Source organism: Anopheles maculipalpis, chromosome 3RL (assembly GCF_943734695.1).
Source record: "Anopheles maculipalpis chromosome 3RL, idAnoMacuDA_375_x, whole genome shotgun sequence".
NCBI classification, from domain to species: Eukaryota; Metazoa; Arthropoda; class Insecta; order Diptera; family Culicidae; genus Anopheles; species Anopheles maculipalpis.
The window spans coordinates 39,409,634-39,430,673 of NC_064872.1; the positions used below are offsets into that span (position 1 = coordinate 39,409,634).

The 21,040-nt window shown below is 41.7% G+C and overlaps 1 protein-coding gene across 1 annotated transcript in view; it reads right to left on the reverse strand.

The window, feature by feature from the left end:
• LOC126564327 (serine/threonine-protein kinase GL21140) overlaps positions 1-21,040 on the reverse strand; it is a 38,407-nt gene that overhangs the window by 9,270 nt on the left and 8,097 nt on the right. The gene's annotated exons all lie outside the window — the stretch shown is intronic.

Here is a 21,040-nt window from a genome sequence, read left to right on the forward strand (position 1 = left end):
ACAGTCATTGACCTGCAGCATTCGGCGTTCAATCGTTCAACTAAAATCACGACATGGCGGCTTGGAACGAACCACTCTCGGTGGCAGCTTTTGCATTACCAAAGGATTCTCGCATTTTTCCAGACACGCATACACACAGGTAAGCGTAGATGGCTTTTTTTTTGGCAAAGGCCCAATTTCATCTTCCTAAGCACCATCGATCGATAACGAAAATTTCGCCTTTTTAGTCGACCAGGCCGGCCAACTTCTTCCTGTGTCGGTTGTCCTGTCACGCCAACGCTGGCCTGAGCGGAAGTGGTCGAAAAAACAACAAAATCTCACGCATACAGCTATAGAAAGGGCCACCGTAAAGCCACCGTACCGCAGGTAAACGGTGTACCGAACCGTTTCGAACAATGCTGCTGTTGGGTGAATGCCCAGCTTTTCGTTCTAGACGATTTAGTGAAGCGAGGTTCGGAGTCGAGCGTGTGCACGTTTATGGGTCGTGCTTGACTGCTGGTTGGCATTTGGACGTACGAACCATAACGTCGCCTAACAGGGAAATTGCCAAGGGGGGGAAGTAGGGGAAACCAATCTGTTAAATGGCCGTGTTTATTTGTTTGTCCAAGGAGAGATAAATTAAATCCCATAGTAATGAAGATATTTTGAAGGTGCAGAGTAAACTTCACGACCGTGCCGGAAGCTTGCCTGCGGAACGACGGGCAAAATTTGTGTTTACTCCAGGGTTAAAACCCGTAAGGGAATAATTAGTAAGTAGTAGTAAAGCAAGTGAAAAATTGTCCCACCACAGATTTTAAGACAGTTTAACGATTTCAAAATGAATTCCTCACCAAACGAAAACACTAGCAATCGTGAACATCTGATCTGTGGTTCTGCCGTTTGCGTTTCCGAGAAAAAAAACACTCCTAATTAAATCTGACAACAATTTAGCTGAGCCAATCCTGTATCGTGGATGTGTTGGTTCTGCTTTAATGAACTCTTGGCAAAAATTCGCCGCTATTCGCTACTAAATCACTCTACCGGTCATCCATTTACATAATACCATCTACTAAACGAACAACCTAAACCGTGGGCACACACGCGCAGATATCTCCGAGACACACATACATATGGTTAATGGGCATTTTGCACGTAATATAATTTTAGAGACACTCTTGTGCTTTTTTGTAAACAAAAATGACAAAAAAAAAAGGAGACTCCTTCACCCTCCCCCCCCCCCCCCCCCCCCCCAACAACATGTAAATAACGCATGAAGATGCTGGCAAGCGGATCCCGCGGATACACAGCTGTGATCTTCACTAATTGATTATGACGTGTCCGATGATACGCCGGTGTTCGTGGCCTTTCAAACATTCCTCAGATATTTAACGCCACTACAACGCTACAGCAATGGCACACACGAGGAAGCTAATTTTTGACAGTTTAACGGGATTGTCTGCATGTTTTTGGTTGTTGGGTTCACTTTGTCTAAGAAAATCCCCTGCTCTGTCACGGAACAAGTGGCTCAGTTATTGGAGCATTAATGTTTGCTAATGTGCGAAAAGGTTGTTGACACTGGCATTACGGTGCCACAGAAGCTGATAAAAATGCGTACATCCATACCGTCTTCTACTGGGTTGGTAATTAAATTGGGGTCTGTTTTGGTTTATGAGGCTGGGTGGTCGGTTTGGGTATCGTCTTGGTTTTACAGGGTTCCTGAGTAGAACTAGACAAATGCGAGACATTTCTAGACAACGGCTAAGATTAACTGGACAGCGGGTAGGTTGAACCGTCGCCCTTTCTCGACAGTGGTCAAGCTGAACTGGACAAACGCTAGGTTGAAGTGGACAAACGTCAAGTAGAACTGGACAGTCATATTTGAAATGGTTGGTGAAACAGTTGGAAGCGTTTCGGAAACGCTTAACAAATATTTGAAAAGTAACCGTTGAAATACACATTTTTTTTGTAATTTACATGCATTCAATAATAACATTAATATAGTTTATACTTTGAACATGTTTGAAAGCGGTATGAATATGAATTTTTGTACGTCTGATTTTATATTTTTGATTCTGTAAACTATCCATAACAACAGCTATAAGAACTCGATCCAGTGATTATAAACAGAAGCGTATGCTGTCATATTCTGTACAAAGGTTAAAATTTGGAACAGGTATTGCAAATATTTTATTTCCACCTCACAGTTTTAAATAAAACCATCCATTCTGATTGTTATTATATTCGGTGTGAAAGTATACGTACGTTTAGGAATTATTTAGAATTGGAAATTAGAAAAAAAATAGTGTTTTTCAGCAGTTTTTTTTATTTTAAAATTGGCCAAGCGTTTCAGAAACGCTTCAAAACGTTTTACCAACCATTTCAAATATGACTGTCCAGTTCTACTTGACGTTTGTCCACTTCAATCTAGCGTTTGTCCAGTTCAGCTTAACCACTGTCGAGAAAGGTCGACGGTTGTCCAGTTCTACCTACCCGCCGTCCAGTTCATCTTAGCCGTTGTCTAGAAATGTCTCGCACTTGCCTAGTTCTACCCAGAAACCCTGTATTATTTGCAACCAAAACCCGTACCTAACAACCGTAAATAAATTATTTCATTACGGTCATTCTGGACGAAGGCGTCGTTTACCATAATAAAATGAACGATGGCCTTTCTGCTCGGAAAACCTACCCATAAAGCCTAGTTTACCGAGCAAAAATCAATTCGAATTAGAACGGTTCGGAGTGAATGTTCTGCTGACCGTAGCAGCGCGCTTAAGACAAGCACGCACCATTGAACGACGACCCCGTTTATGACTGAAACTCGGCCAAAGTTCACCGGATGGGGAGGGTGACTCCTACAGACTGCTTTTCCAAACCACTTTCTTGCCAGTTGTCTTGGGCAAACGTCGCACCGGTGCGTCACATGCTGTGAGATAGAACGACGCATGGAAGGCAAACTAAGGGGCAGAAAGATTTCAAATCATTTTCTCGAAAATATCAGTCATACAGTGATGAAGCGAGCAACGAAAACGATAAAAAACTAACCAAACAAATGATTCTTTATTTATCTTTCATTGGTATATTTAATTTATTATGAAAAAGCAAAACACATGCCGTGGGTTTGTTTGCTTTGCAATTTTGCTGACATTCTGTTTGTAAGAGAAATAGTTGAAGCGATCATGAGAATACTTTTTTGTGTTGTTATGATATTATGATATCCTCCTAGGCAGAAATAAAATATCTTCCTAAAGCATCAATAAACCAACACGCCCCATGAAAAATGTTAAAGATTCAGAAATTTCAAAGGCCACCCAGATTCGACTGCCATCGCATTACAATTGACTCCCTGTGCCTGACATTGACACCGTACAGGGAGAAAGAGAGTGACATGAATATTTATTATTAGAACTCCCATTTCTTTCCACACTTCATATTTCATGACTCAGCCCCATTGGAATGTTGTCGCGACTGCTGTCGCCTCCATCTGTGGTGGGGCTAGGAAAAACAACGGAAAAGCAAACCTCAGCAACTCTTCAAAACAACAGAAGGGCAGAAAGTAGCAAAGATGCTACCGAAATTCTTGAAAAATGTGTGACGTCAGAATTTCTAACGTTCGGTGGCGTGAGCCAGTTAGGAATCTCGTAAACGTGTGCATTCTGAATGAGTAAAAGAAATTCTAACCCCCGTCAAACGAACGTAGTACATACATTCAATCCATTAAGGATGGCGCACAAGTGTGCCGTTCAATTTCCCTTTCATTCTGTGTAAGTTCAAGGCGCCTTTCTAATGGCAGACAGACACTTCCTGGCCTGGCGATAAACGTACCTCCACAAACTGCGTGTGTCTCTTTTACTTGCATTTTTCACACCTCCATTCGGTGGCTGAAGGTTAGAGAGATCGCGATTTCGCACCAAATAAAGACAATAAAACCTTCTACATTCAGCACCCTGCCGCTCCCCTCCCCTTGCGAAGAGACATTTTGCGAGGGTAATTTCTGCGACAAAACCGGTTTGGTTTTGCATAATCAATAGTGCGTCGCTGTCAAGTGGAGTGGACATCATCCTTCACGAACAGGAAGTTTGCTGTATCTTCCCCCGGGCACAAAGATTACTGCCCATGTACACGATCAGCGCGGCTAACGATAGTTTGAGGTTTTTGTTATATACGCGACGATCATCGCAATATGTTTGAGATGTTGGGAAGTGTTTGTACCACGCGGCTCTGACTCATCGTTTGTGGAACGTCAACCTGTCTGATTGTGTGTACGCAACGCTTCGGACAATCACTCGTCCACACCCCTACCGAACAAAAACCCATCGTTTAGAAACCATAAAGCGTGCATAGTTGTGGAAACATTGTTTCGTTCCCCGTCGAGTAGAGATCGGAAAATAATAGTAACGTTAACACAAGGGGGACAAGAAGTAGAGCCTAATTTTTGCTATAAAATCGGTACACTTTTTTTAAATGACACACTCACACACTTCAAGCTAAATTCTTTTTTTAATTGCTTTCCATATAGACGAAACAGTAACGAATAAGAAATGATTTACCAGCCAGCAGCAGTAGGAACAAACCAATTGACCTACATTGCAAATCACGTACCCACACAGCGCGGCCACTCGAGCGGATTCATTGATGCCATGTTTGGAGTTTTGCTATTTTGAATGGGACATAAAAAAAAGAACATCGCCACGTTTGCGTGTGTGTGTGTGTGTGTGTGGTTCTCGGCAATGACTTCACACACGGCACATTGCAATCTACACCGTTCGTCATCCGTTCATTATCAGGTGTGCGGCAAGCAATCTCAGCTTCATGCCTACTTACCAGCCCAGGCCCGGGCCAGGGTTCTGTGGCAACGCGATGTGGTGAGCTTATGCGATCCGTTAAAAGAAAAGTAGCTTAAGAACATTTTTGATGATTACACCTGCATGAAAGTAGGGCAGCTGAAAAGCGAACGACCGCTCCCATGGAACTCGTCGTTAAGTCGCTGCAGTCATTGTGTGCTGCTAGAAGGCGCCTGCTGAGGGACCCAACCCAACCATTTCTTGATTTGTCAAGCATCTAAGCCAAGGAGTGAATGGAGGAAGCCTTTTTATCAAGCACAATCACACAGCACAAAAAAAATGTGTAGAAAAAGGCGAGAAGCAAACTACTGAAAAGCAGCACAAATGTAAAACGGTACGAAGGAAACGTGTGCGTAATAAAAATGAAATATTTTCACGTCAGCATTAAGCTCGCCACCCGAACCGACCCGAATGTGACAGAAGAAGCGTAAGTACTACGATTCCTCTACAGGGTGTTCAATAAGTTCGAATACAACTTTTCATCGATTTGTAGTTGTGCACTCTGTGTACTCTGTGTATTAATATTGGTGTCAGCTTTAGTATTATGCATAGGCTAACCGTTGCATGTGGTGTCGACTAACTTTCACTTAGTTTGTGAACACTGTGCACGATAAAATAGTGCCACGATCTTATAGTAAAATTGTTTGTGGGAGGTGAGCAGCCCGGCGACATATTCCGGCGGTTGAAATCTCACGGGGTGAAGCGGATAAATATATCCTACCATCCGTCGGTACCGGGAGACGGTCTCGACCAATGACCGTACAAGATACGGGCAGCCGCACGGACGCTAGCAGTCATCAAAGTGGTGAGGGAGCGAATATCTAAGCGAATAACAATGGGAGGGAACGAAAGTACAAAATCGAGGTACTGGAGAAGGTTGTGGCTCCGGCGCTTCAGGATCTCTTTGGAAAGGATCCTTACATTTTCCAATAAGACGGCGCTCCGGCCCACACGGCGAATATCGTCCAAGCGTGGTGTCTGGAGAATTTTTTACGGAGTTTCTAGATAATATGGCATGGCCACCCAATTCCCCGGATCTCAATACCCTGAACACAGTCGATCAATTCAAAAACGTTATTTCCAAGATCTGGAACGAAATGCCGATGGAACAGGTGCGTGCCGCGTGCGATTCGTTTGCGAAACGTCTCAAACCAGTGATAAAGTACAAAGGGAGGGTGCACTCTCCTAATATGCCAAAAAGAGAGGAAATAAACATGGGTTCAAGAAAAAAATACTTAAAAACTCATATCTTATGTTTACATTGTATGAGCTCGTTTTTAAAGTGTATTCAAATATATTGAACACCCTGTACTGGACACATCAAAAGTGTAGTACAACTTTTCACCACTATGAAAAGAGATAAAGTTGTGTGTGAGTGGTGCAATTACCATATTTTGAAGCATGGTTCCACGGGGGTCCAAATTATGTAGCCTGCTGTTGCTACCTCGTTCATTTCAACATAGTTTCACACAGATTATATCGCTAACCGAGTAATCTGCCCCTGCCCACGCGTGGTGCCACATCACGGCGTTCTTACAGTGCGCGGCGATAAGACTCATCATGCAAACAACGTTCTTCAAGAAGCAACTGAACAAGCAAATCGTGCTGGTTCATAACAATGAAACAAAGCCGAAACAGGTTAAGGAGATTGTGCGGAAGCAGCATTCTTCTTTCATGACGCCTGCCCAGCGAGCAATATGGTTTAAGCATCTTAGGAAACTTATCTTTGTTATCAGTACTCAATGAAAAAGGTGTTAAAAGAACAGTTTTAATTAAAATGCTTGTTTTTACAGATTTACTGAATGCAATCAATAGAAAGTGCAGTTTTGTTTTCATAATTACGGCCATGCCGTAATACTTATTGAAAATTTTTCATAACAACAATTTTGTACTACTTGCATAGGCAAATTCTGTCTTATAAAATACAAGAATACATTAGATAAGAGCCCACGTAATCGCCTCTTTCTCATTTATCTATGTCTAAGTATACTATTATTCTTATTATCTGCCAAAAAACAATTAAATACAATCAAAAATCAATTGCCATATCCAATTATCAATCAATAGCCATATCAGTACGTTAGAACGTCAAGTCAAAGTTACGGTACGTAATTTTCGCTCAGCTCGAAATCATAATAATCAAACCAAAAGAAATTTCCCATATCTTAAACCAATTGAAAACTAGAAAATCAACTGGTTTTGACAAGATAAATAACAATGCTCTCAAAAGGCTACTCCCGAAAGCAAGTATATTTCTAAATTCAACTACAAATGGTTGTCTAAAACTGGGCTACTTTCCTAATGCCTGGAACATAACCAAAGTTATTGCTATACCTAAACCTGGCAAAGACCACAGCCTCCCTCAAAAGGCTCAAAAGTGGGGAAGTGTCCTGTCCCCACTGTAATTTAACATATACACGTAAGATATTCCAATCATGCCGAAATGCGAACAATACTTTTACGCAGATGATGTCGCACTATCATCATCAGCAAAAAAAAACCCGAAGACCCGAATATGGTGATTAGTACTCTAAATACTGTAAAAAGTGGAAAATTAAAATTAACGGCGCTATATCGGAAGCCATATTCTTTGCCAGATACACCAGCTCCCGCAAAACTACCTTGCATGAATTTAAAAATTAACGGTAAAGAAATTGCATGGTCAAGATCATAAATTAAATACTTAGGACTATTTCTCGATAGAAGGTTGACATACAAAATCCACATAGAAAATTTAATCATGAAATGTGAAAAAATATTTAATACCCTATACTGTTTCCTCAACAGAAAATCCAAACTTTCATTTGATAACAAATTATTATTATACAAAGCATTAGTTCGCCCAATCATAACCTATGCATCACCAGTATGTTCAAGCTGTGCTCCAACACACAAATTAAATCTGCAAAGATCGCAAAACAAATTTTTAAAAGCCATTCTCAAAGTTCCCCCTGGGTACAAAACGTCTACACTTCACTTAGAATGTAACTTACCCACTATAGAGGAAATATTGAAAAAACAAAAAGCCAAGTGCATGATGCCAAGTGCCTTTCCTGCAGGGAGAGATTTTCTCTCTTAAGCTGTTAGTTTATAAGCTTGTCGTTCAAAGAAATTGTAAGTATTTGTTTAAATTAAGTACTAGCAATAAGGATAGAGTTAGAAACAATAGCTTTAGATTTGTTTCAACTTAAGCGTTTTTCTATTTTCAACAATTTTGTTCCCTTAACATTTAAAAACACACACAATTCGTCAAATTTCAAATTTCAGCCACGTTGTTAATAAGGTAAAATGCCAATGAGAAGAGGAGATGCATTCGTACCCATTAATATTAAGAACACAGCCACTAGTGTAAGATTAAATTTGTTAAAATGGAAATAATCTAAACTCACTGGATCTTATAATCTGCTACTAAACCTTCCAGAGGTCCTGGTCAGAAATGACTATCCTGGTACGTGTAAATTCACATGACTTTAGTATCAAAAGAGAATAGACGATGTATTCTCATAATTATGAAAGGAATAAAGATACCAAAAGTGCAACAAAATTTAACAATTACTTTGCAGAATGAACAAAACTAAATTCTAAATTCTAGAGTTCTCAGACCGGAATCATGTTGATATCTAAATACACCTTTATCTCTAGAAAGGCGGTATTGGTGGTCCCTACAATTATTCTGTAATACAACAACGAATGCATTAAAAACAAATTGCATGCTGATGAATTCTCCACCTTGAGATCGTATGTTTTTCAAGTATTGCTTATAGACTGAACTGTGCATCGTTAGCAGTTGTTTCCCAACAAAACAAACATTATGGACAAACATGTCAAATAACTACGGTGAGGAGTTTATAGAGTATCTTTGAGATATTAGACTTCATTCGTCTCTTAGTAGCCATCTGCTATGCCACTGGTGCATTCGTCACCTGCCCGAATAACTCCCTCCTCTGCGAAAGTGGCCTCCTTTCTATGGATCACCAACTGACTAGTGGAAGCTGCAGCTCAGATCCTTGAGAAAGGACGCGACGCAACTGTAATCATCACCAGAGCAAACGCAGAACTACAGACACTCATCAACCAACAGTTACCACCGATCATCCTATCCAACCGTCGGGGAATTCGTCCCTGGTACCACCGTACACCTGCCATAGACTGGGAACTCAAACGGTCTCTCCGGGGAACCGGAAAAAGCAGCCACATCGCCAATAGTATCTTTACTCACTTAATACAGAATAAATACAAACATTTTCATCATATCTTTACAGACGGCTCCGTCCATCTGAACTCAGCCGGCTGTGGAATCCACTCCACCAACCTGCCTCCACCACGGCAGCTCAAAAGACCCCCACTTTCAACTCCTTGACGACATCCCTTCCTCACCCGATATCGTTTTATGTTAGATTCCGGGTCACTCCGGAATTCACGGTAACGGAAAAGTCGATCAACTAGCCAAGAATGGTCGATTCCGCACAGATGAACCACACAACACCCTTTCACGCCGATATGCCATCCTATCAAGCACAACACTTCTTCATGGAAAGATACCGAATCCAGCCACATCCAACGAGTCCTTTCTCGCCTTCGTATAGGTCATCCCCGCCTTACACACTCCTACTTCCTAGTAAAATCTAGTCCTCCACTCTGCAACTTCTTTAGCGTTGACATCTCCGTCCGCCACATCCTCACCGATTGCCATGGATACACGACAGACCGAGCCACCTGCCAACTTAGACACCAATTACACGACAATTATATCACCCGACAAACTTCATCAGAACCGTCTTATTAAGTTTTTACACATCAGTCATTTATATAGAGAAATTTAAGCAATAGTTTTAACTTATCCATTATCATATGCCGTAATCGCAATAGTGTTCCATAATATTTAAGCCACACGCAATACGCAATAGTTTTGTATTAGATTATACCACTTATTTATACAGTAGAGAGGCGAATGTAGCCTCTAAGACTCAAAGCCTCTATAAATAAACGAAAAAAAATCGTATCTTAGTTAAACAATTACGATAGAAGATGTTGTTGTACTATCAGTTCCGTTTCCGCAAGAAGAATTAGTATATCATCGGATATTTTGTGAGCACCAGATATTAAAGATCCAGCATTTACAGCAACCTGTTTCCTCCTGCAGAATCTCCAGAAACTGTTGGCGAAACATACTCCAGGGCAGGACTCAGATGGTCAATGTAACCGCCTTTAGGCAGAAGAACTTTAAACTAATTTAACGTCTCTCAAGAAATAATGGATATTTTTCTTCCTTGATGGTAAATACTGCTGTGTCCGATGAGTAAGGTGACATTGGATGTCAAATTTCGCGCGCCAAAATTTTTCGTTTGTCAATATGTATGATTTTGACAGTTCTGCCACGTTTCAAGGCACAACATCAACTCGGCTAGGAGTGACAATTTGTATTCGGAGCTGCGCCAAGTGTTTTTTTTTTTCATATTGACTGGATGTTACAAAAAGCCTTCATGGAAGAATCTATGTCGAAGAAAAATGTGTACAAATGGTACAGTGATTTCAGGAATGGCCGTGAGAAGGTCGAAGACGAGAACCGTCCGGGGAGACCATCCACCTCGACCGACGACGCCCACGTCGTCCAAAACAAGGATTAAGTGGTCAACAATCGTCGGTTGACGATACGAGACTTTTTGGAAAGGTTTGGATTTCCAAAGCTTTGGTCAACACCATCCTGAAAGATGTTTTGGGCTTGAAGCTGGTGAAGTCTCACCTGGTGCCGTCAATTTGAGGGAGTTTTTCGCACAAAACGGCTCCCATACTGTTCCGCAAGCGCCGTATCTGTCAGATTTGTCACCAGCTGAATTCTGGCTGTTCAACGAGTTAAAACGGCCGCTTCAGGGACACCGTTTCGACGCTATCGAGAACATAGAAGCCGCAGCGACGTCAGAACTAAAGGACATCCCAGCATCCACGTTTTCCACCTGCATCGAGGAGTGGGAGAAGAGGTGGAAGAGGTGCATCAGAAGCGGATTATATCGCAGGTGATGGTGAACTTCATTTGGCCTTATAAAAAAACGCAATCACTTTATTTTTCGGTCACTGCAGTACACCATCAAAACTGTCTATCTCTACCGGAAGATGTTGTCGTCGTGAAGTAGTATCACGCCAGAAATAAGTTAATCAATTGACCTGACCTTCTTACGAGAGTCGGGAGAACAACAGATCACTAGAGGACCGGTTAAAGATAAATATTGCTCCTGAAGCGAAAAAAGTGTCCCAACGATCCTCAAATCCATCGAAACTTTGTAGAAATCACAATGGAAAGAACTGCTTCAATAAAGTTGTGGTTAAAGCGGAGAATTAGGTGATCGACAATGACCAATAAACCTAAAAGTTAACGGGCACAAGGGCAATTATTTCTACCGAATTTATTTTGCCTTCCGAAAACAGATGTTTGTTAAATTGTATACGTTGGTTTAACGTTTGAAATTGAACAACTTGATGCTTTTCCAATCTTTTTTGGCTCCTTTTTTTCTACCCATTAATAACGTGATAAGTTCGTGTGTGAATGTATAAATAAAACCAGCAGCTGAATAATAATTAAACAATTCAGCAAAAGTCAGTCCATGAGCATGCGAACATAAATCATAACGAACATTGACACCAGAACAAATGTTGGACGACGGTCGCACACATACGGCTGCATATGTGCCCAGTAGCACAGAGACAATAGAAACTGGCATCTAACTGCCCTTCTAATAATATCCAAGCAACTTCAAGATATTGACTAGCGTCACGAACATATTGAAACCAAAGCAAGACCCGTGCGCCGTAGGGTGAAGCGAAAAAGACTAGCTACTGCGTGTAGGTAATTGGAGGCTCGACAGCAATTGGGATCAACTGGTAAAGTCAAAGACGAAGTAAAACAACAGCAACAAAAGAACCAAACATCCTTTTGACGCATACCGGTGGTCGGTAAGAGCGCACGGCACTGTCCACGCGACCAAGCAATTGTGTTGAATTTTACTGCAGTGATTTTTAATTGCAAATCGACAACAAAACTAAACGAAAACTGACATTCGACTGTCGGGTAGTGCCGATAGTCGCGAGACGGAAAAAGAAACAACGGAAAATTCGACAAAACATTCGCACTAGAAAGTGAAACCTCAAGTCATCAAGCATTCGATCGTTCGTTGATGATAACTAGAACGGTTAAAATGGCAAAATAGACCACCGGCTGACGGCTTGTTGCCCTTTCGCAAGATACACATCGGGGCCGGTAAGGTATTTGCGTAAATCTCGGGTAAACATAAGTTTGCGAATGCTTTGCGACAGCACCGGTGACATCTTTCATCAATCATGCAGCACGATTTGTCCAACTTTACCGCAAGTCGCATACACCGGCTACAAACTTCGGACTTCGGATCCCAACCAACCAACAACCGGTGTCTGCCCTACGGCAGATGGACCTAGGCTTTCACTATTTTCGTACGGAAGTTTCAGTACGGAACCGTTCGCTGTGCGGCCACACAAATGTTTAAGTTTCTTGAGACAGTAACAAAACAAAGAAACCAACCACGAAATACGACTGACGGCGCATTCGCTGTTGTTTGGCAAAATTGGAATGGAGAAAGTATTTCCATCCATAAAACATCCCTTTTGACTGGTTTGCACGATTGCAAATGATCGAGTGAATTAATTTAGAAGTGTGCCTCCTAGTTTTGGTTCGTTTACCCTCTCTCGCGTAATTATCAACGACTTATCGGTGGTCGGACTTGAACAAAAACGAAAAACGAAAAGACCAAATACATGCGAAAACTTTCCTTTTCATATTCTACATACCTACAAGACAAGCGAGAGTGTGGATGATTTGGGCTCATTTGGGCTAGAAGTGCTACACCACAATTGCTCCCACCTCATTACTGAGATAAGCCATGCGGTGAAATACATTTGCTTCGACTGCGGACAAACCCGGTAAACAATCAACTTTGCGATAGTGATCAAGCTTTATCGTGGCGTGCGTGGTGTCCCCGTTTTTGTGTATCCCCGCCCAGTGCATCCGACTGTTACCAACAGATAAGACGCGTTTGCAAGGTTGCTGCTAAGGCCAAGGTTCTTATGGCGGCTGGGCGTTGACGCCTCGTTACAAATTTGTGCCAGACGACGATCATTAACAAAAGGATCAGTACACACACTTTACTACACATTTCCACCGTTTTAATGATTGCTTTATCGTTTCTAACGTACCCACAGTACAGCTGCATGGGCAATCAATGCAATGCATTGATCACTTATGGCTAAAAAGATTCATTTTTCTTTTATGAAGCAATCAAAAATGTTATTGCATCAAAATACCACTCATAATGGAACAGATTTTGGTGTGCATTTGGGCATCATAACGATATGAAAGTGCAGCAATGAAGGTGAAAGGAACGGATGCCGTCCAAAATGAAATCGTTTAATGACACCTTAAATTATCATCAATATCTTCATTTTTTTTAACTGTAAATTTCACTTTTGAGTGATGCATCAGGTTCGTTTCATACCTCGGTACACTGGTTTGCTTAATTTAAGCCTGTTGAATTAATGAAGCATAAATTTTAACACAAGTTAGTTACTTTTAATCTCGAGCTGTGTTGTGTGCTCTTCGTACTACTCTGCAATATATCCATAGAGAACACGCTCCGCTCCTGCCCTTTGCAGACTGGAGCCGCTACCGAATATCCCATCTTTGAGTAACACAATTAGAAGAATAATAAGTACTTAAACCATTCGGCAAAGAGAAATTTATAGCCACATAGTAAACCCATCGGAAAGGTCATATAATCTGGAACAATCTACCACAAGTGACGGACTCCACCTTGGGCACACCTATTCGTTCACTTAGCTGGAATAAGATATGTAGTAAAAACGTACTTCAGTCTACCCTTCTACCGTACAACAAATCAATCTAAAACCTTCCCATCGACCAAGCCCCTTCCGGACACTGGTCCGCGATCATCCGATTGCAACAGCGCCCAAAGATAAGCTCCCTGGACCCGGACGATTGTGAGACCGGTGGCGTGCGCGAGTGGAGTGAGTTAGCGTTAGAAAATGGGCGTCCAGCTATTCCTGCAAAAGGTTTGTAGGTCAATAGAACACATGTTACCGTTTTCTATATCTCCACATTTAAAAAATGTGCGTCTATATATAGCCCTTGATTCTTCGTATTTTCGCAACAACACACGCGTGCAGAGGAGAAGAAAACATGCTTTAATGTGTTGAGATGGGATGACAAACTGGCAAATGGCAAAGACAATAAAGTTCAATCATTAGGCACACATCGGTGAGCATGCGACAGATGAGACGCGTGGTGCGAAGAGACGCGACCGAAGCTATTGAATTGCCGGGTTATACAATGCGAACCAGTAGAGCGGACGACTAGTAACTTGGGAAGATTGTGGATCTTACTGGAAGCAAGTACCGTTCTCTATAGGGAGAGGGAAATAGATGGAAACTTGAGAGTAATTCATGTAGTTTTACAATGTAATTGCTTTGCATAGATATTTTTATACGAGATTTAATACATCTTGGAATTTCTCAAGAGGAAGGAAGAACATACACAATAAATTAGAGCTTATGCGTACTCCTTTAGAGAAAATATGTTTACAACTCCATATTTTTTATATTTTTACTACACAACTTATAGTACTTGACGAGCTTGAGTTTTAATACGAATAATGTAGTTAAGCTAAGGCTTCGATTTGATACATTCATAAAAATTTTTCTAGTAAAACATTTCAATTGCAGGAGGTCGAGTGATCTAGTGGTAAGCACCGGACTTTCATATGGCAACAATTTGTAAAGCTATTCTCTAACAAGGAGTATAACATAATTCGGCTAAAGAGTAATATAGGCCCTCAAGTCGCACGCAGCAAACTCACATGCAAGCTCCACAGTCGTTTGTGAACATGGCTTAGTAGGAAATATTGAAAATATTAAAACTATTGGTTTATAAAATCCAAAAAAATCTTATTTTAACTATTTTTAAAAAAATTTTAGTAATTCAATCAACTTTCTACTCAAATCATGTTTAAATATTAATTTATTCCGTATATTGAGCCATTTAAATTAAAAAATATGGCTCACTATAGAATTATTTCAAGTACAGTATGAACTGTCTCGTTTAAATGATGAATTAAGTTAGTGAAATGTTTTTATAAATTAGTCTTATACATAAGCTAGCTTTTGCGACACTTAACAATAATTTGAAATAACATTCCTCATTTTAATAATGATTTATTGAAATAATATTTTTATGTCCTATGCATAATGGTCACAATATACCGTGATTTTTCACACAAGCTTGCATGAGATGAATCCCGAACAACTTGAGGGCCTTTATTACTCTTTAGCCCATAATTCTAACCAAACAATTAACGACCAGAATTACTAAGTAAGGCAACAAGAATCATCAGAATAAATGAGAAATTATAAAAATACTATAATACAACACAGACCACTAAACTCATTACAAAGTGTTTATTTGTTAACGATGTTGATTTTTAGCATTGAGAATTCCTGATTGTTCTTTAAGAATTATGGATTTTTGCAAAATAGGGAACTGCAAATGATAGCGTGCGGCAGGCCAACATTAGCGAATATCGCAAGCGCTTATGAAATCTTCGACCACTGATATAGAAACCCCTAATACATTAGCGAAACTGCAAAAATAAATACAAAATCATCCAAAATAGTTACGGAAGCCGGTACGATTGACATGAAAAATGTATATTAGCTGGTTGAAAAGTTGAAAATGTAAACAAACTTTCTTACAATGGTATTTTATAAAATGACTTACGTTCTGCGCGCGAAAATCAAATAAAAATTAATTTCATATAGTGATAAATTAAAAAGTAGTTCGTTTTTTTCATCAAACGACAAAAATAAAAATAAACCCGCATCCCAAAAACATTCTAATATTCGAATTCGAGATTTGAACCAGTGCGTATATGCAAATGCATTCAAAAATCGTTCAGGCGAGCAACGGTTCGACAGAACCGTTTAGGTACAAACATTATTTTATGTTCGTTTAGAAAGCGCAGTGTGTACTGTTTTACCAAAAGTATATATGTTTTTTTGTGAATTGTATGTATTACAAGTATTATTAAAATAGCAACGTATGTAAATTTTTGGTGCTTGTAATTATAAAATATTAGCGTAAAAAAGTTTGTTTACTTTTTCAATTTGCTAATATTCATTTTCCATACCAATCGCACCGGTTTCTGTAATTAAATTGGAGGATTTTCTGTCTTTTTTTACTGATTCGCTAAAGTATTAGGGGTTTTATATATCAGTGGTCGAGGATTTCATAAGCGTTTGCACTATTCTCTAAAGTTGGCCCGCCGCACGCTATCATTTGCATTTCCCTGTAAGCCAACTGGTTTTGTAAAGCATAAGCAATTCGTTGTCTGATGCATTATTAAAAAGTTAGACCTCATATTGACACTCTGAGAAAGCATTTTCAGTTCTTTGGCGTGTTGTACAAGGACTACAGCTTGATAATATCATAATAATACCATATGCTCTTTTGGAGTCCTGGCCAAACTGATCAGGCTTGTTAGAATGACCATGACCAACGTCACATGCCAGGTGAAGGTGGATGGAAAACTCTCAGGGTCCTTTGCTACCACCAAAGGCCTGCGTCAGGGAGATGGGCTCGCCTGTCTCCTATTCAATTTGGCGCTAGAGAGGGCCATCTGTGACTCGTAGGCGGAGACTTCGAGAACCATCTTCTATAAGTCAACCCAGATCCTGACATACGCTGATCATATAGACATCATTGGTCTGCGGCTCTCTCAGGTTACAGAGGCCTACCAAAGGATCGAGCAGGCGGCAGAAAACTTCGGGTTGGAGATTGATGGTTGCACCATCAGCGGCCCTACTAACAAGTCCGGAACTACGTAGGGGTGATGTACGGCTATCTCGGGTCAAAAGTAAGCACCGAAAAAGCATAGAGACGGAGTTGCGCGCTAGGATGCTGCAGGCCAGCCGTTCATTCTACAGCCTGAGGAAACATCTCACCTCAAAAAACTGTCGCGACGGTCGAAGATGGGACTGTATCGTACCTTTATAGTCCCAGTACTCGCATACGTCTCTGAGACATCTGAACCCTGTCCAAAACAGACGAAGCCCTCTTAGCCGCGTTCGAGAGGAAGATGCTCAGAGGGATCGTTGGCCCCGTATGTGTGGAAGGACAATAGAGGAGCCGCTACAACGACGAGCTGTACGAACTGTATGGCGACTTCACAAGGCTCCGATGTGCTGGCCATGTTATACGTATGGCACCAGACGACCCTGCTCAGAAAGTCCATTTAGGCCGTCCACTTGGACAGAGGAGGAGCGGTAGGCCCAGATTAAAGTGGGAGGATGGCGTGGAATCATCCGCCATCAAGGCCGGAGTAATGGATTGGCGGATGACGGCGCGGAACCGTGAGCGGTTCCGGACTCTGCTGCAGATCAAGACCGCAAAGCGGTTGTAGCGCCTTACAAGTATATAAATAAGAGTTAAAATGTATCTTTCAACACAATTTTTCGTAAAAGGTATTACTCCAAATATTTTAAAAGTGACAACATTTAGATTTTTTTCCACAAATACTCTCATCAACCAGTTTGTACAAACATTCACATAAGCCAGATGATAGACGATGTCGTATACTTGCGCGAGTTCCTCAATGCATTCCCATAAATCTTTACGCCACCGCTAGAATGTGGCCCATAAATATCATCGCAAGCTATGACTCTCGCAATTCAAAAACTGTCCACAACTTGCATATTCATAGGAAGCGGGAGTATGATGTTCCTCCTTCTAAAAACCCGGTGTATCGGTGATCCGACTGAATGGATTTGTAATGTAACAATTAGTCTACCAGCCGCTTTAAAAGCCAAAGTATGCAAACCAATGTTCTTGGAGTTCTCTATCGCCCTCTGAATCTTCTCTGAATCGGTAGCCGGTAGAACAACTCTCTAACCTCTAATCTGCATCATCTCGGCCGGAAAGGGGAGGCACATAGCAGGAAGCCCTTCGTATATCAGTTAAACAAAACGAATGAAAGCGGATCGCCGGTCAAAATGGATGCTGGACGGATGAAAACGACTTCAAAACCAACAAACATTCTTCCTTCGGCCTAGGTGGCGTGTTAATAACATGTGCAGAAGCCAAGTGCGCCCGTCCGCCAGAAGGAGGAATGCTTCCGAAAACGAAGTTAGGGTGTGGACGCGGCGTACAGTCTCTGCGTACAATACAACTGTGGGGTTCATTTTTAGAATCTCCTTGACATCGACACTTCGACGACGACGACGACGTCGTCGACCGGCATAGAGAGCGTGGTGCGGTTTTCTCCAATGCCAAATAGGGTGGCACAATACACCTTCCCCCAAAGTGATGCCGCCGGCCTATACCATCGTGTTGGTGTATTGGTGATGAGGGTGACTTTTTGTTACAGTTAAAGCGCGTGCTTTTGTCGCTCCCCGCGTGTCCATGCGTCCCAGCCGCGTGCCTCGAATTCCAACGCTTCTTCCGTTTTGGGAAAGAAGAAGCCGGTGGCGCACCGTAGGGTGACTTTTGTCGGGAGGGTTTTCCTCAATGAAAATATTCAACTCTCCCTCACACACACACACAAACACTCTCAAAGGTTTGCATTCACATGCCGGATATCCGGTCGACTGTAGTGGTGTGTGGAATGAAGCAGAAAAGTGGCTGCTTCTTCCTGGCGTTGCAGAAAAGCATAGCGCACACAGGTTGGATGTGCAGGAGGAAAGTGTCGAATCATGCATATGTGTGTGTGCGTGTCGTGCAAGCAATGATGAGTTCGATGGATGCTTGCAAATTGGGCACAAATGGCCTCCGCCAACTTTCTTTTCTGCGTTTCCATTCAACACTCTCACAATAACAGAAAAAGCATAGTAAAAGCGGCATGGTCTTTCGCAAGATCTGATGAATCGCCCTCATTGGTGGTGAGCCTTTCTATTTCCCTGTTGGTGCCAATTTTGGCAACCATAGGACACAAGGCGGTTTTCGTCGCTTATTGCACCTTAAAAGCATTCACACCGGCATAATGTAACATTTGCTCAAATATCACTGCTAAATGCCACTCGATCGACCGGCTGACTGAACAATAAATTTGCCTTTTACGCGGCCTTGGCCACGGATTGTCTAGAAAGAAGTTTTGTTCGCTCTCTCGCCCATCGAAAATGTTTGCTTTTGGTGTCATTCTTAATGCAGAAATCCAACAACATCCCAGCCATCTCTGACACCTGAGCTATTGGCCGATATAATTACATCTATTCAACGGGTTTTGCAATGTTTTAGTGTTATGTTTGGGACTCATCCAGTAGGCATAGTTTTGTTTTTCCATGGTGCAAAAAGGTTCTCAGGGAAAAGATTCGATGCGCGCACATGCTCTTGACACTGAGCATTTCATCCAAGAGCATCTTTGTTTGAACAGCTTTAATAACAGCTCGGCTAACCCTCGGGTTTTCCCTTTTGGAATCCATGTTTAACCCCCACGGGTGCCATTCATTCCCGATCTTCCGCCCACTCGGTGCTGGCTCTTTATCGCTTCGCACTGTTGTAGGAAATTTTGCCATCCAACTTCTTTCACTTCTTTTTACAATATACAATCGGCTTCGTAAACATACGCACAATTCTCACTCACACACAGACGAGCCGTGATGTTTAAGACAATGCGCCTTAAAGCCATACACAGAGCAGGAAATGGGTCTTCCTGTTTACCTGTGTTCCTTTTTTCTCTTCTTCTCGTTTTCCTTCTGCTTGTCGTTTCGAGTCAGGCACATTTAATAAAGGAAAGGATAAGGACTTCTAATGCTTTTACCAAAAAAAATCATAACTTACCTGTACAGGATCTTGAGAGTGGCGTGAGCTGCAAGAAGCAGACGGCACAAGTGCTCCGGATAATTAATAATGCAATGACCGACAACGTCAACATCCAACGCCCACCACACACATACACGCGCGAACGATCCGGGAAAGCACCTAGACACGGTGTAAAACGGTAACGGTACGCGAAACACACTTGATTGAACACCAAACACCGTTTTCTCCGACCAATTTCAAACCAATTTCAGGGCACTTATTCTATACCAGACACACACACAGGTGAGCCAACACGGCAAACAGAACACGGAGAGACACTTTCGATTCAGAAGAACATTTTTCTTCCCTTTTTCCGGCAACACACAGCGCGCACTACAGATCTGAACAACAATGCACATGCACTAAACATTGAATACACGGGTGACACGAGTAAAAGAAAAAATAAACCTAATCCGAGCAGTCTAGGGAGAAACAAAACGCCTCCCGGACTGACCAGCACGACAAGTAAACCACACGCAGATGCAGATGAGATGGGTGCGTTGATGGCAGTAACGAATGTGTCACTGCTAGCGCGATTCGCGAACGGTGTCGTGGAGTTGGTATTGTTGGTTGGCTGGTTGGTACGCTGTTTCCGTTTGTCGATGGTGGTGGGATCGGGATGGGCAGCTCAGTGCAGCAGCATCGTACGCGGAAGCATTCAGTGGAACACCGAGCGATACGAGCAACAGCAGCAGACGGAAACAACAACGCTACACTGTGAGAAAATGCATTATTTCCACCCTTTTCCGGAGCGACGTGTTTCTCACGAAGCAATAGATACCGCTGTTCAACCAACTTTGAGCTGCAGCAACAATGGGATTTTTGGACGATTGGTGCATGAAAGTGCATATTGGGAGGTTACGCCGATACGAGCTGGTTTGACAACTGAAATTGACAGCACAGTGACAGCAAAAACGATCAAGTTCCTAAACGATGCACAGTGGTAATCACAGGGACATAATTACGTATATTGCTAAACAACAGGAATCAAAATATATTTTTTACTTCACATTTTTTACCAGTTTTCATACTGTTTCGATATTCGATCGAACGCTTTATCACGAAGCTTTTCATACTGTTGTTGTAGCGTTCGATATTCGATCGAACGCTTTATCACATATTTTTGGCAACATCCCGAGGATTTTCGAGGGATTGATTTGAGATTGTTTTTCATCCCATAGTTATTAACATTTTCGTAGCTGCAGATGTAGAAACAATCTGGTTACAAGTTTCATTTAACAGATTTTTGCATAATTTTTTAAAAATGTCTCGTTGGCTGAACAGCCTCTAAGGTCACGCCGGTCATCGAATGGATTACTAGACTTGTCGGTAT